Below are 12,141 nucleotides of genomic sequence, written 5' to 3' on the forward strand. Positions count from 1 at the left end.
CAGAGACCTGGCAGCATGGTGCCAGGACAACAACCTCTCCCTCAACCTCAGCAAAACAAAGGAGCCGGTTGTGGACTACAGGAAACAGTGGCAAGCAAGCCCCCATCCACGTCGAGAGCTTAAAGTTCCTCGATGTCCACATCACTAAGGAATTAACATGGTCCACACACACAGTTGTGAAGAGGTCACTACAGTACCACCCAAGCCATAGACTGTTCTCTCTGCTACCGCACAGCAAGCAGTTCCTGTGCACCAGGTCTGAACCAACAGGTCCTGAACAGCTTCTACCACCACTGCTAAATAGCTCATCAAAAAGGTTACCCGGACTACCTGCATTGACAATTTTTTGCACTAACTGTCTTGCACTGACTCTACACACCCACCCATACATAACATGCACACATATGCATACTGATGCCACACACATACACTGCTGCTACTGTCTATTATATATCTTGTTGCCTAGTCCCTGTACCCCTACTGATATGTATACTGAACAAAAATATAAACATGCAACAATTTCAAAGACTTTTCTGAGTTACATTTCATATAAAGGAAATCAGTCACCTGAAATAAATTAATTAGGCCCTAATGTTTGTATTTCACATGACTGGGCAGGGGCACAGCCATGGGTAGGCCTGAGAGGGCATTGGCCCACCCACTGGGGAGCCAGGCCCACCTACTGGGGAGCCAGGCCCACCTACTGGGGAGCCAGGCCCACCTACTTTTCCCCACAAAAGGGCTTTATTACAGTTAGAAATACTCCTTTATTTCAGATCATGAAACATGGGAACAGCACTTTACATGTTGCGTTTATATTTTTGTATATCTACTTCAATTTCCTCGTACCCCAGGGTATAGCCATGTTATTTTCACTCGTTATTGTTCTTAGTTTTACTCGTTATTCACTATGTATTTATTCCTCATGTCACTATTTTTCTTTTTTTTCCCATTAACTCTGAATTGTTAGAAAAGGCCCCATCAGTAAGTATTTCACTGTTAGCCTACACCTGTTGTTTGCGAAGCATGTGACAAATAACATTTGATTTGGGACACAGCCACCATGCAGAAGGACCAATTCCACAGAGGAATTCAAAGGAAACACATATTTCATATAGAATATTTGATTAATTAAACAGACTGGAAAAATGTATGAGGAAATTGCAATTAGTTAATTGTATTCTTATCTATTTTAATACTCCTTTCTCCGTTTCAAAACACTAATAAAACAATGCTGGGCAGCAAAATGGACCAAAGACTTGATTTAATCTTGGATTTGTCACTTGTTTTTTTCTTCGTCTGCAGAGGCACCTTTGCACATGCACAATAAAATGCAAACAGGAATAAACAAACGAATGAACAAAAACGACTTAAAAAATTTTACTTCACAAATAAAATCTACAACACTGTTTTTTCCTTGTCACAGAATGAAAAAACACCTGAAAAATACTGAAAAATGACCGATACAGTACTACTAAAAGTTCATTCCAAACATTCCCTTTGACAGTTAGAGCTGGTGCGATATCTTAAAGTTGGGAGATAAAAGCTATACAACTGCCTCCCCAGCACAGGGGGGAAAAAAGGCAAGAGAGACTATATACATTAGTTGAATCAGTTTGGATCGTTCACGTGGTCGGCGACACACATAAAAATGTTAGACAAACCAAGGTGGATGTGTGTGTGGCAAAGCTTAACAACTGAACATAAGGGCGGATACACACAGCCTAGGCAGATCGATGTACAGCTCCTCTCCATCTGTTCTCATCCTTTAACCTTGGAGAAAAAACACGATCTCTGTCTCATCTTCTCCTGCCCGTCTTCCGTCGCACCTGGGCACGACAACAGCATGGAGATCCTGGTTAGAAAGCCCACTAGATATACAGTACCAGTCAAAAGTTCAGACGAACCTACTCATTCAAGGGTTATTCTTTATAATAGTGAAGACATCAACACTAGGAAATAACACATATGGAATCATGTAGTAACCAAAAAAGTGTTAAACAAATCAAAATATATGTAATATTTTAGATTCTTCAAAGTAACCACTCTTTACCTCGATGACAGCTGTGCACACCCTGACATTCTCTCAACCAGCTTCATAAGGAATGTTTTTCCAACAGTCTTGAAGGAGTTCCCACATACGCTGAGCACTTGTTGGCTGCTTTTCCTTCACTCTGGAGGCCAGGTAATCTGATGTAGCACTCCATCACTCTCCTTAGTCAAATAGCGCTTACACAGCCTGGAGGTGTGTTGGGTCATTGTCCTGTTGAAAAACAAATGATAGTCCCACTTAGCGCAAACCAGAAGGGATGGCATATCGCTGGAGAATGCTGTGGTAGCCATGCTGGTTAAGTGTGCCTTGAATTCTAAATAAATCACAGACAGTGTCACTAGCAAAGCACCCCCACACCTCCTCCTCCATGCTTCATGGTGGGAACCACACATGCGGAGATCATCAGTTCACCTACTCTGTGTCTCACAAAGACACGGTGGTTAGAACCAAAAATCCCAAATTTGGACTCATCAGACCAAAATGACAGATGTCCACCGGTCTAATGTCCATTGCTCGTGTTTCTTGGCGCAAGCAAGTCTCTTCTTCCTATTGGTGTCCTTTAGTAGTGGCTTCTTTGCAGCAAATCGACCATGAAGGCCTGATTCACGGAATCTCCTCTGAATAGTTGAACAGCTGATGTTGAGATGTGTCTGTTACTTTAACTCCGTGAAGCATTTATTTGGGCTGCAATCTGATGAACTTATCCTCTGCAGCAGAGGTAACTCTGGGTCTTCCTTTCCTGTGGCGGTCCTCATGAGAGCCAATTTCATCATAGTGCTTGATATTTTTTTACGATTGCACTTGAAGAAACGTTCAAAGTTCTTGAAATTTTCCAGATTTACTGACCTTCATGTCTTAAAAGTAATGGACAGTCGTTTCTCTTTGCTTACTTGAGCTGTTCTTGCCATAATATGGACTTGGTCTTCTGTATACCACCCCTACCTTGTCACAACACAACTGATGCATTAAGAAGGAAAGAAATTACACAAATTAACATTTAACAGGGCACACCTGTTAATTGAAATGCATTCCAGGTGACTACCTCATGAAGCTGGTTGAGAGAATGCCAAGAGTGTGCAAAGCTGTCATCAAGGCAAATTTGTTTAACACTTTTTTTGGTTACTACATGATTCCATATGTGTTATTTCATAGTTTTGATGTCTTCACTATTATTCTACAATGTAGAAAACAGTAAAAATAAAGAAAAACCCTAGAATGAGTAGGTGTTCCAAACTTTTGACTGGTAGTGTATATAAAGACTTTATCAGCACGGCTGAGAGATGGCACATTGAGGTGGGTGAGAATTGAGAGAGGCGGGTCAAGGGGTGGAGGAGTATGTGAACGAGGGTGACGAGGTGGCTGAGAGGAGAGGGGTGGGTGAGGGAGTGTAGGGTCAGGTGGAGAGTGTGTGTGAGGGGGGGGCAGAGTTGAGTGAGGGGACTACTTACTTTGGGTGTGGTCTTGCTCTCCTCCTCTTCCTGGCTCTGAGACATTTCCTCCACCTCCGACTCGTTCTCTTTACTCAAACGCCCTGTGCACCTGAAACACACAGCAGGTCATTGTACAACAGCCACCTCCTCACTGAGTAACAGGGTTAATATTGAAGTCAAATCAAAACTAAAACCTGCAAACAGCAACTCAAGGCACTGAATTAATTCAAAATATAAAGGATAATGAATGAAGTTGAAGAAAATGCCACATGAGTTACAGATTTTTCTTGGCTGGATGTTGCCGTGCTTTGGGAGGTCTCCCCCATCTTTTCTGTGGCGTGGATTCTGCAGAGTCGTCTGTGGCCTCTGAGGCCTCTGTAAAAGAACACATACATCAACAAAGATTCCCCATCCACACCTTCTCTTTCAAGAGATTAGGAGCATGTTAGGAGTTGGCTATCAATTTATCAACCTATCAATGTGTCCATTTAGACCAGGGGCCTGAAACCTGCGGCTCCAGAGCAACATACTGCTCCGCGGCAATCTACAATTAGCCATTAAAAAAAGTCATCAGTAGACTATAATACTAGTTAGATCAGAATCCAGAGGGATCTCACCTCTGCTGTGACCTCCGTGGTGCCCTGCCTCCTCTCTGCACCGTGGGCTTCACTTCCATGTTCTCACTTCTCCATCTTCCTCCTCTCCCTGCTCCTCTTCCTCCTCAGCTTGACAAGCAGCCTTCTTCTGGCCCCTCATGCCCTTGGTGTGTCATTATTAGGCGCAGCAGCCTCAATATTGATAATAATAATACATTTTATTCCAACTAACTTCCAAGAACACTTTACAGAGTAAAAGTATTAAATACAACAGATCAAACAACCGCAACAAGACCCACAGTCTTGTTGTAAACATTGGTTGCGTTCCAGACCATCTTTATAGCAGTGGCGCTATAAAGATGGTCTGTACAAACACTTCTCTGAGTATTGTGAGATCTGATAAATTATGTGAGCTGTGTTGAAGATAAGTTGGATAGCAACCATTAAGCGGTAAGTTCAGGATTTTACAACTTGATGTAGATGGTTCCTCACCCTGAAATTAGTCTATGGGCCACTAAAATCAAGTTGTAAAATCCTGAACTTCCCCATTAAAATAAGGCAACCGGGGTCAAAAAACAAAATGGTACCTTGGGGGGGCCGTCTCCTGCGACCTCTTTTGGGAGGATTGTTCTGCTCGTCTTTCGTCTCCAGGGTGGTGTCTGCGGCATTGGTCTCGGCCTTGTCGTCCTGGCTTGCCTTATTGTCCTGGCTGGCAGTGGCTGCCCCTCGTTTGCAACCCCGGCCGGGCTTGCTGTCGTCGTCCTGAGCAGCCAGACTCTTCATGACCGTGATATCCTCGTTCTCACTGTGGTCCACCTCGGCACTATCGATTTTGGGACATTAAGAGATAGTGTTTTATTAAGCGTGTCTGCCTTGACACAGGGACTGGACAAAAAAATACAATTAACTGTAGGAGTGGTCTGGGGTGGTCAAAGCCAGTGGTTCCCAAACTGCCAGTGGTTTCTTACAGAGTAAGTGTAGGTAACATTCCTGCTCTCTTTTGTGGAAGCAGCAGTGAGCGGATTTGACCCTTTTTTCTGCAGCTCTCCTGGAACATAGCAGCATTATACTGTACCTGCAGTATAAATATAGCTAAACAACACCTGCTACAGACTATAATAAATGCACCTGTCCCCTCAAGGCAAAGTGGAAAGATTGACTAGTAGCGACATCCATCTGACTTCCCACTCCCTCCACCTACGTATACAGCCCTATCATCACTATCATATTTTAGTTAAGCACCACTCCACTGCACTATTTAGTTCAGACGCGATTCACTCCCTCTCTCCCAGATGATGTAAATGACAAGGTTTTTTGAAGTATACAGCCTGGTGACAAACATGGCAGCTTGTTTTTCTTAGACTGGTGCAGAACACCACATCTCAATTACAAACACGTGCCACCGAATACGGAGGCTCTGACAAACAATTTGGATAAATGGCTGATCCATACAATTAGAGAGTGTGGTGTGTTGGACAACCATGTTGTCCAACACACCACACTGAGAAAAAGAAATCGAGAAAAAGAAAAACCCAGCACTCTGAGTTAGTCTTTCAGATAGTTAGAGTGGCAAGAAAAAGTACGTGAACCCTTTGGAATTATCTTGATTCCTGGATTATTTATATTAAACTAACAACACACAAACTATTGTATTTTTCTTGTCTATATTGAATACAACATTTAAACTTTCATAGTGTAGGTTGGAAAAAGTATGTGAACCCCTAGGCTAATGACTTCTCCAAAACGAATTGGAGTCAGGAGTCAGCTAACCTGGAGTACAATCATTGAGACGAGATTGGAGATGTTGGATAGGGCTGGCCTGCCCTATAAAAAACACACACAAAATTTGAGTTATCTATTCACAAGAAGCATTGCCTGATGTGAACCATGCCTCGAACAAAAGAGATCTCAGAAGACTCAATATTAAAGAATAGTTGACTTGCATAAAGCTGGAAAGGGTTACAAAAGTATCTCTAAAAGCCTCAGTCCACGGTAAGACAAATTGTCTATAAATGGAGAAAGTTCAGCACTGTTGCTACTCTCCCTTAGGAGTGGCCATCCTGCAAAGATGACTGCAAGAGCACAGCACAGAATGCTCAATGAGGTTAAGAAGAATCCTAGAGTGTCAGCTAAAGACTTACAGAAATCTCTGGAACATGCTAACATCTCTGTTGACGAGTCTACAATACGTAAAACACTAAACAAGAATGGTGTTCATGGGTGGACACCACGGAAGAAGCAATTGCTGTCCAAAAAAAACATTGCTGCATGTCTGAAGTAAGCAAAAGAGCATCTGGATGTTCCACAGCGCTACAGGCAAAATATTCTGTGGACAGATTAAACTCAAGTTGAGTTGTTTGGAAGGAACACACAACACTATGTGTGGAGAAAAAAAGGCACAGCATACCAACATCAAAACCTCATCCCAACTGTAAAGTATGGTGAAGGGAGAGAGCATCATGGTTTGGACAGCTTGCTATCATCAACGGAAAAATGAATTCCCAAGTTTATCAATACTTTTTGCAGGAGAATGTAAGGCTATCTGTCCACCACTTGAAGCTCAACAGAAGTTGGGGGATGCAACAGGACAACGACCCAAAACACAGAAGTAAATCAACAACAGAATTGCTTCAACAGAAGAAAATACGCCTTCTCGAGTGGCCCAGTCAGAGTCCTGACCTCAACACGATTAAGAGTCTGTGGCATGACCTCAAGAGAGCAGTTCACACCAGAAATCCCAAGAATATCGCTGAACTGAAACAATTTTGTAAAGAGGAATGGTCCAAAATTCCTCCTGACCGTTGTGCAGGTCTGATCCGTTTGGTTGAGGTTATTGCTGCCAAAGGAGGGTCAACCAGTTATTAAATCCACGGGTTCACATACTTTTTCCACCTTGCACTGTGAATGTTTACACGGTGTGTTCAATAAAGACATGAAAACGTATAATTGTTTGTGTGTTATTAGTTTAAGCAGACAGTGTTTGTCTGTTGTTGTGACTTAGATGAAGATCAGATCAAATTTTATGAACAATTTAAGCAGAAGTCCAGGTAATTCCAAAACGTTTTGATCTTACTTCTGCTGCTGGAAATAAAAAAATAAAAATGTATTTCACCTTTATTTAACCAGGTATGATAGTTGAGAACAAGTTCACACTTACAACTGCGACCTGGCCAAGATAAAGCAAAGCAGTGCAACACAAACAACAACACAGAGTTACACATGGAATAAACAAACATACAGTCAATAATAAAATAGAAAAAGTCTATATACAGTGTGTGCAAATGAGGTAGGATAAGGGAGATAAGGCAATAAATAGGCCATAGTGGCAAAATAATTACAATATAGCAATTAAACACTGGAGTGATAGATGTGCAGAAGATGAGTGCCCGCTTGACCCTATCCCCTCCTCTCTTCTCCAGACCATTTCCGGAGACCTTCTCCCTTACCTCACCTCGCTCATCAACTCATCCTTGACCGCTGGCTACGTCCCTTCCGTCTTCAAGAGAGCGAGAGTTGCACCCCTTCTGAAAAAATCTACACTCGATCCCTCCGATGTCAACAACTACAGACCAGTATCCCTTCTTTCTTTTCTCTCCAAAACTCTTGAACGTGCCGTCCTTGGCCAGCTCTCCTGCTATCTCTCTCAGAATTACCTTCTTGATCCAAATCAGTCAGGTTTCAAGACTGGTCATTCAACTGAGACTGCTCTTCTCTGTGTCACGGAGGCTCTCCGCACTGCTAAAGCTAACTCTCTCTCCTCTGCTCTCATCCTTCTAGACCTATCTGCTGCCTTTGATACTGTGAACCATCAGATCCTCCTCTCCACCCTCTCCGAGTTGGGCATCTCCGGCGCGGCCCACGCTTGGATTGCGTCCTACCTGACAGGTCGCTCCTACCAGGTGGCGTGGCGAGAATCTGTCTCCGCACCACGTGCTCTCACCACTGGTGTCCCCCAGGGCTCTGTTCTAGGCCCTCTCCTATTCTCGCTATACACCAAGTCACTTGGCTCTGTCATATCACACATGGTCTCTCCTATCATTGCTATGCAGACGACACACAATTAATCTTCTCCTTTCCCCCTTCTGATAACCAGGTGGCGAATCGCATCTCTGCATGTCTGGCAGACATATCAGTGTGGATGACGGATCACCACCTCAAGCTGAACCTCGGCAAGACGGAGCTGCTCTTCCTCCCGGGGAAGGACTGCCCGTTCCATGATCTCGCCATCACGGTTGACAACTCCATTGTGTCCTCCTCCCAGAGTGCTAAGAACCTTGGCGTGACCTTGGACAACACCCTGTCGTTCTCCACTAACATCAAGGCGGTGACCCGATCCTGTAGGTTCATGCTCTACAACATTCGCAGAGTACGACCCTGCCTCACACAGGAAGCGGCGCAGGTCCTAATCCAGGCACTTGTCATCTCCCGTCTAGATTACTGCAACTCGCTGTTGGCTGGGCTCCCTGCCTGTGCCATTAAACCCCTACAACTCATCCAGAACGCCGCAGCCCGTCTGGTGTTCAACCTTCCCAAGTTCTCTCACGTCACCCCGCTCCTCCGCTCTCTCCACTGGCTTCCAGTTGAAGCTCGCATCCGCTACAAGACCATGGTGCTTGCCTACGGAGCTGTGAGGGGAACTGCACCACCGTACCTTCAGGCTCTGATCAGGCCCTACACCCAAACAAGGGCACTGCGTTCATCCACCTCTGGCCTGCTCGCCTCCCTACCTCTGAGGAAGCACAGTTCCAGCTCAGCCCAGTCAAAACTGTTCGCTGCTCTGGCACCCCTATGGTGGAACAAGCTCCCTCACAACGCCAGGACAGCGGAGTCAATCACCACCTTCCGGAGACACCTGAAACCCCACCTCTTTAAGGAATACCTAGGATAGGATAAAGTAATCCTTCTAACCCCCCCCCCTTAAAATATTTAGATGCACTATTGTAAAGTGGTTGTTCCACTGGATATCATAAGGTGAATGCACCAATTTGTAAGTCGCTCTGGATAAGAGCATCTGCTAAATGACTTAAATGTAAATGTAATGTAAATGTAATGAGTGTGCAAGTAGAGATACTGGGGTGCAAAGAAGCAAAATAAATGAAATAAATAACAGTATGGGGATGTGGTAGTTGGATGGGCTAAATTTACAGATGGGCTTTGTACAGGTGCAGTGATCCGTGAGCTGCTCTGACAGCTGGTGTTTAAAGTTGGTGAAGGAGATATTAGTCTCCAGCTTCAGTGATTTTTGCAGCTCGTTCCAGTCATTGGCAGCAGAGAACTGGAAGGAAAGGCAGCCAAAGTAGGAATAGGCTTTGGGAGTGACCAGTGAAATATACCTGCTGGAACGCGTGTTACGGGTGGGTTCTGCTATGGTGACCAGTGAGCTGAGATATGGTGGGGATTTACCTAGCAAAGACTTGTAGATGACCTGGAGCCAGCAGGTTTGGCGACGAATATGTAGCGAGGACCAGCCAACGAGAGCATACAGGTCGCAGTGGTGGGTAGTATATGGGTTTGGTGACAAAAGAGATTGCAATGTGATAGACTGCATCCAGCTTGCTGAGTAGAGTATTGGAGGCTATTTTGTAAATTACATTGCCGAAGTCAAGGATCGGTAGGATAGTCAGTTTTACGAGGGTATGTTTGGTAGCATGAATGAAGGATGCTTTGTTGCGAAATAGGAAGCCGATTCTAGATTTGATTTTGGATTGGAGATGTTTAATGTGAGTCTGGAAGGAGAGTTTACAGTCTAACCAGACACCTAGGTATTTGTAGTTGTCCACATACTAAGTCAGAACCATCCAGAGTAGTGATGCTGGACGGGCGGGCAGGTGTGGGCAGCGATCAGTTGAAGTATACAGAAGTATACAGAATGGTGTCATCTGCGTAGAGGTGGATCAGAGAATCACCAGCAGCAAGAGCGACATTATTGATGTATACAGAGAAAGAGTCGGCCCGAGAATTGAACCCTGTGGCACCCCCATAGAGACTGCCAGAGATCTGGGCAACAGGCCCTCCGGTTCACCCATGACCAGCTCAGTAACCAGATTGCATAGCGGAGAAGGTACGGTGGGTTTCGAAATGGTCGGTGATCTGTTTGTTAACTTGGCTTTTGAAGACCTTAGAAAGGCACCCTGATAGATATAGGTCTGTAGCAGTTTGGGTCAAGAGTGTCTCCCCTTTCGAAGAGGGGGATGACCGCGGCAGCTTTCCAATCTTTGGGGATCTCAGATGAAACGAAAGAGGTTGAACAGGCTAGTAATAGGGGTTGCAACTATTTTGGCGGATCATTTTAGAAAGAGAGGGTCCAGATTGTCTAGCCCGGCTGATTTGTAGGGGTCCAGATTTTGCAGCTCTTTCAGAACAACAGCTATCTGGATTTGGGTGAAGGAGAAATGGGGGAGGCTTGGGCAAGTTGCTGTGGGGGGGGGGGTTGCCAGAAAAATGATTATTGAAATTCTCGATTATCGTGGATTTAATCGGTGGTGACAGTGTTTCCTAGCCTCAGTGCAGTGGGCAGCTGGGAGGCGGTGCTCTTATTCTCCATGGACTTTACAGTGTCCCAGAACTTTTTGGAGTTTGTACTACAGGATGCAAATTTCTGTTTGAAAAAGCTAGCCTTTGCTTTCCTAACTGCCTGTGTATATTGGTTCTTAACTTCCCTGAAAAGTTGCATATCGCGGGGGCTATTCGATGCTAATGCAGAACGCCACAGGATGTTTTTGTGCTGGTCAAGGGCAGTCAGGACTGGAGTGAACCAAGGGCTATATCTGTTCCTGGTTCTACATTTTTTTAATGGGTCATGCTTATTTAAGATGGTGAGGAAAGCCATTTTAAAGAATAACCAGGAATCCTCTACTGACGGAATGAGGTCAATATCCTTCCAGGATACCCAGGCCAGGTCGATTAGAAAGGCCTGCTCGCAGAAGTGTTTTAGGGAGCGTTTGACAGTGATGAGGGGTGGTCGTTTGACCGTAGACCCGGTACGGACACAGGCAATGATCACTGAGATCCTGGTTGAAGACAGCAGGGGTGTATTTGGAGGGCAGGTTGGTTAGGATGATATCTATGAGGGTGCCCGTGTTTACGGATTTGGGGTTGTACCTGATAGGTTCATTGATAATTTATGTGAGATTGAGGGCATCAAGTTTAGATTGTCGGATGGCTGGGGTGTTAACTTCTCTAGGGTAGGGGGCAGTATTTTGACGTCCGGATTAAAGGCGTGCCCAAATTAAACTGCCTGCTACTCAGGCTCAGAAGGTAGGATATGCATATTATTAGTAGATTTGGATAGAAAACACTCTGAAAAAGTTTCTAAAACCGTTTGAATGATGTCTGTGAGTATAACAGAACTCGTATGGCAGGCAAAAACCTGAGAATAATCCAACTAGGAAGTGGGAAATCTGAAGTTTGTAATTTTTTCAAGTCATTGCCTATACAGTATACAGTGACTTAGGGTTCATTTTGCACTTCCTAAGGCTTCCACTAGATGTCAACAGTCTTTAGAACGTTGTTTCATGCTTCTACTGTGAATTTGAAGCGAACAAGAGGGCCTGGAGTCAGATGAGTGAGTAAATGACATGAGCTCAGAGGCGCGCGCTCACGTGAGTGTGAGCTGTGTTCCTTTTCTTTTCTGAAGACATTGGAATTGTCCGGTTGGAATATTACTGAAGATTTATGTTAAAAACATCCTAAAGATTGATGCTATACATCGTTTGACATATTTCTACAAACGTAGTAGAACTTTTTTTAACTTTTCGTCGTGACATTTGCGCGCGCTTCCTGCATTTAGAGTAGTGGACTGAACGCGCGAACAAAAGGAGGCATTTGGACATCAATTATGGACTTCATCAAACAAAACATTTATTGTGGACCTGGGATTCCTGGGAGTGCATTCTGATGAAGATCAAAGGTAAGTGAATACTTATAATATTATTTCTGAGTTTTGTTGACTCCACAAAATGGCGGGTTTGGTTTCGTGTCTGAACGCTGTACTCAGATTATTGCAAAGTGTGCTTTCGCTGTAAAGTTTTTTTTAAATCTGACACAGCGGTTGCATTAAGGA

At 44.3% G+C, this 12,141-nt stretch overlaps 1 protein-coding gene across 9 annotated transcripts in view; it reads right to left on the minus strand.

The window, feature by feature from the left end:
• Nucleotides 1-1,365: 1,365 nt before the first annotated feature.
• Nucleotides 1,366-12,141, minus strand: part of LOC106580637 (NEDD4-binding protein 2-like 2) — a 57,298-nt gene continuing 46,522 nt past the window's right edge. For 8 of the 9 annotated variants that reach the window (XR_006760931.1, XR_006760929.1, XR_006760928.1 and 5 more), the window contains 5 exons: nt 4,667-4,902; nt 4,101-4,271; nt 3,762-3,858; nt 3,502-3,592; nt 1,366-1,829 (listed from right to left, as the gene is read on the minus strand). The gene's annotated coding sequence lies outside the window, so the exon portion shown is untranslated. Of the gene's footprint in view, nt 1,830-2,053; nt 2,264-3,501; nt 3,593-3,761; nt 3,859-4,100; nt 4,272-4,666; nt 4,903-12,141 lie in introns of all 9 variants that reach the window. The other variant, XR_006760930.1, reaches the window with a different exon arrangement.

This window comes from Salmo salar, chromosome ssa20 (assembly GCF_905237065.1).
Source record: "Salmo salar chromosome ssa20, Ssal_v3.1, whole genome shotgun sequence".
NCBI classification, from domain to species: domain Eukaryota; kingdom Metazoa; phylum Chordata; class Actinopteri; order Salmoniformes; family Salmonidae; genus Salmo; species Salmo salar.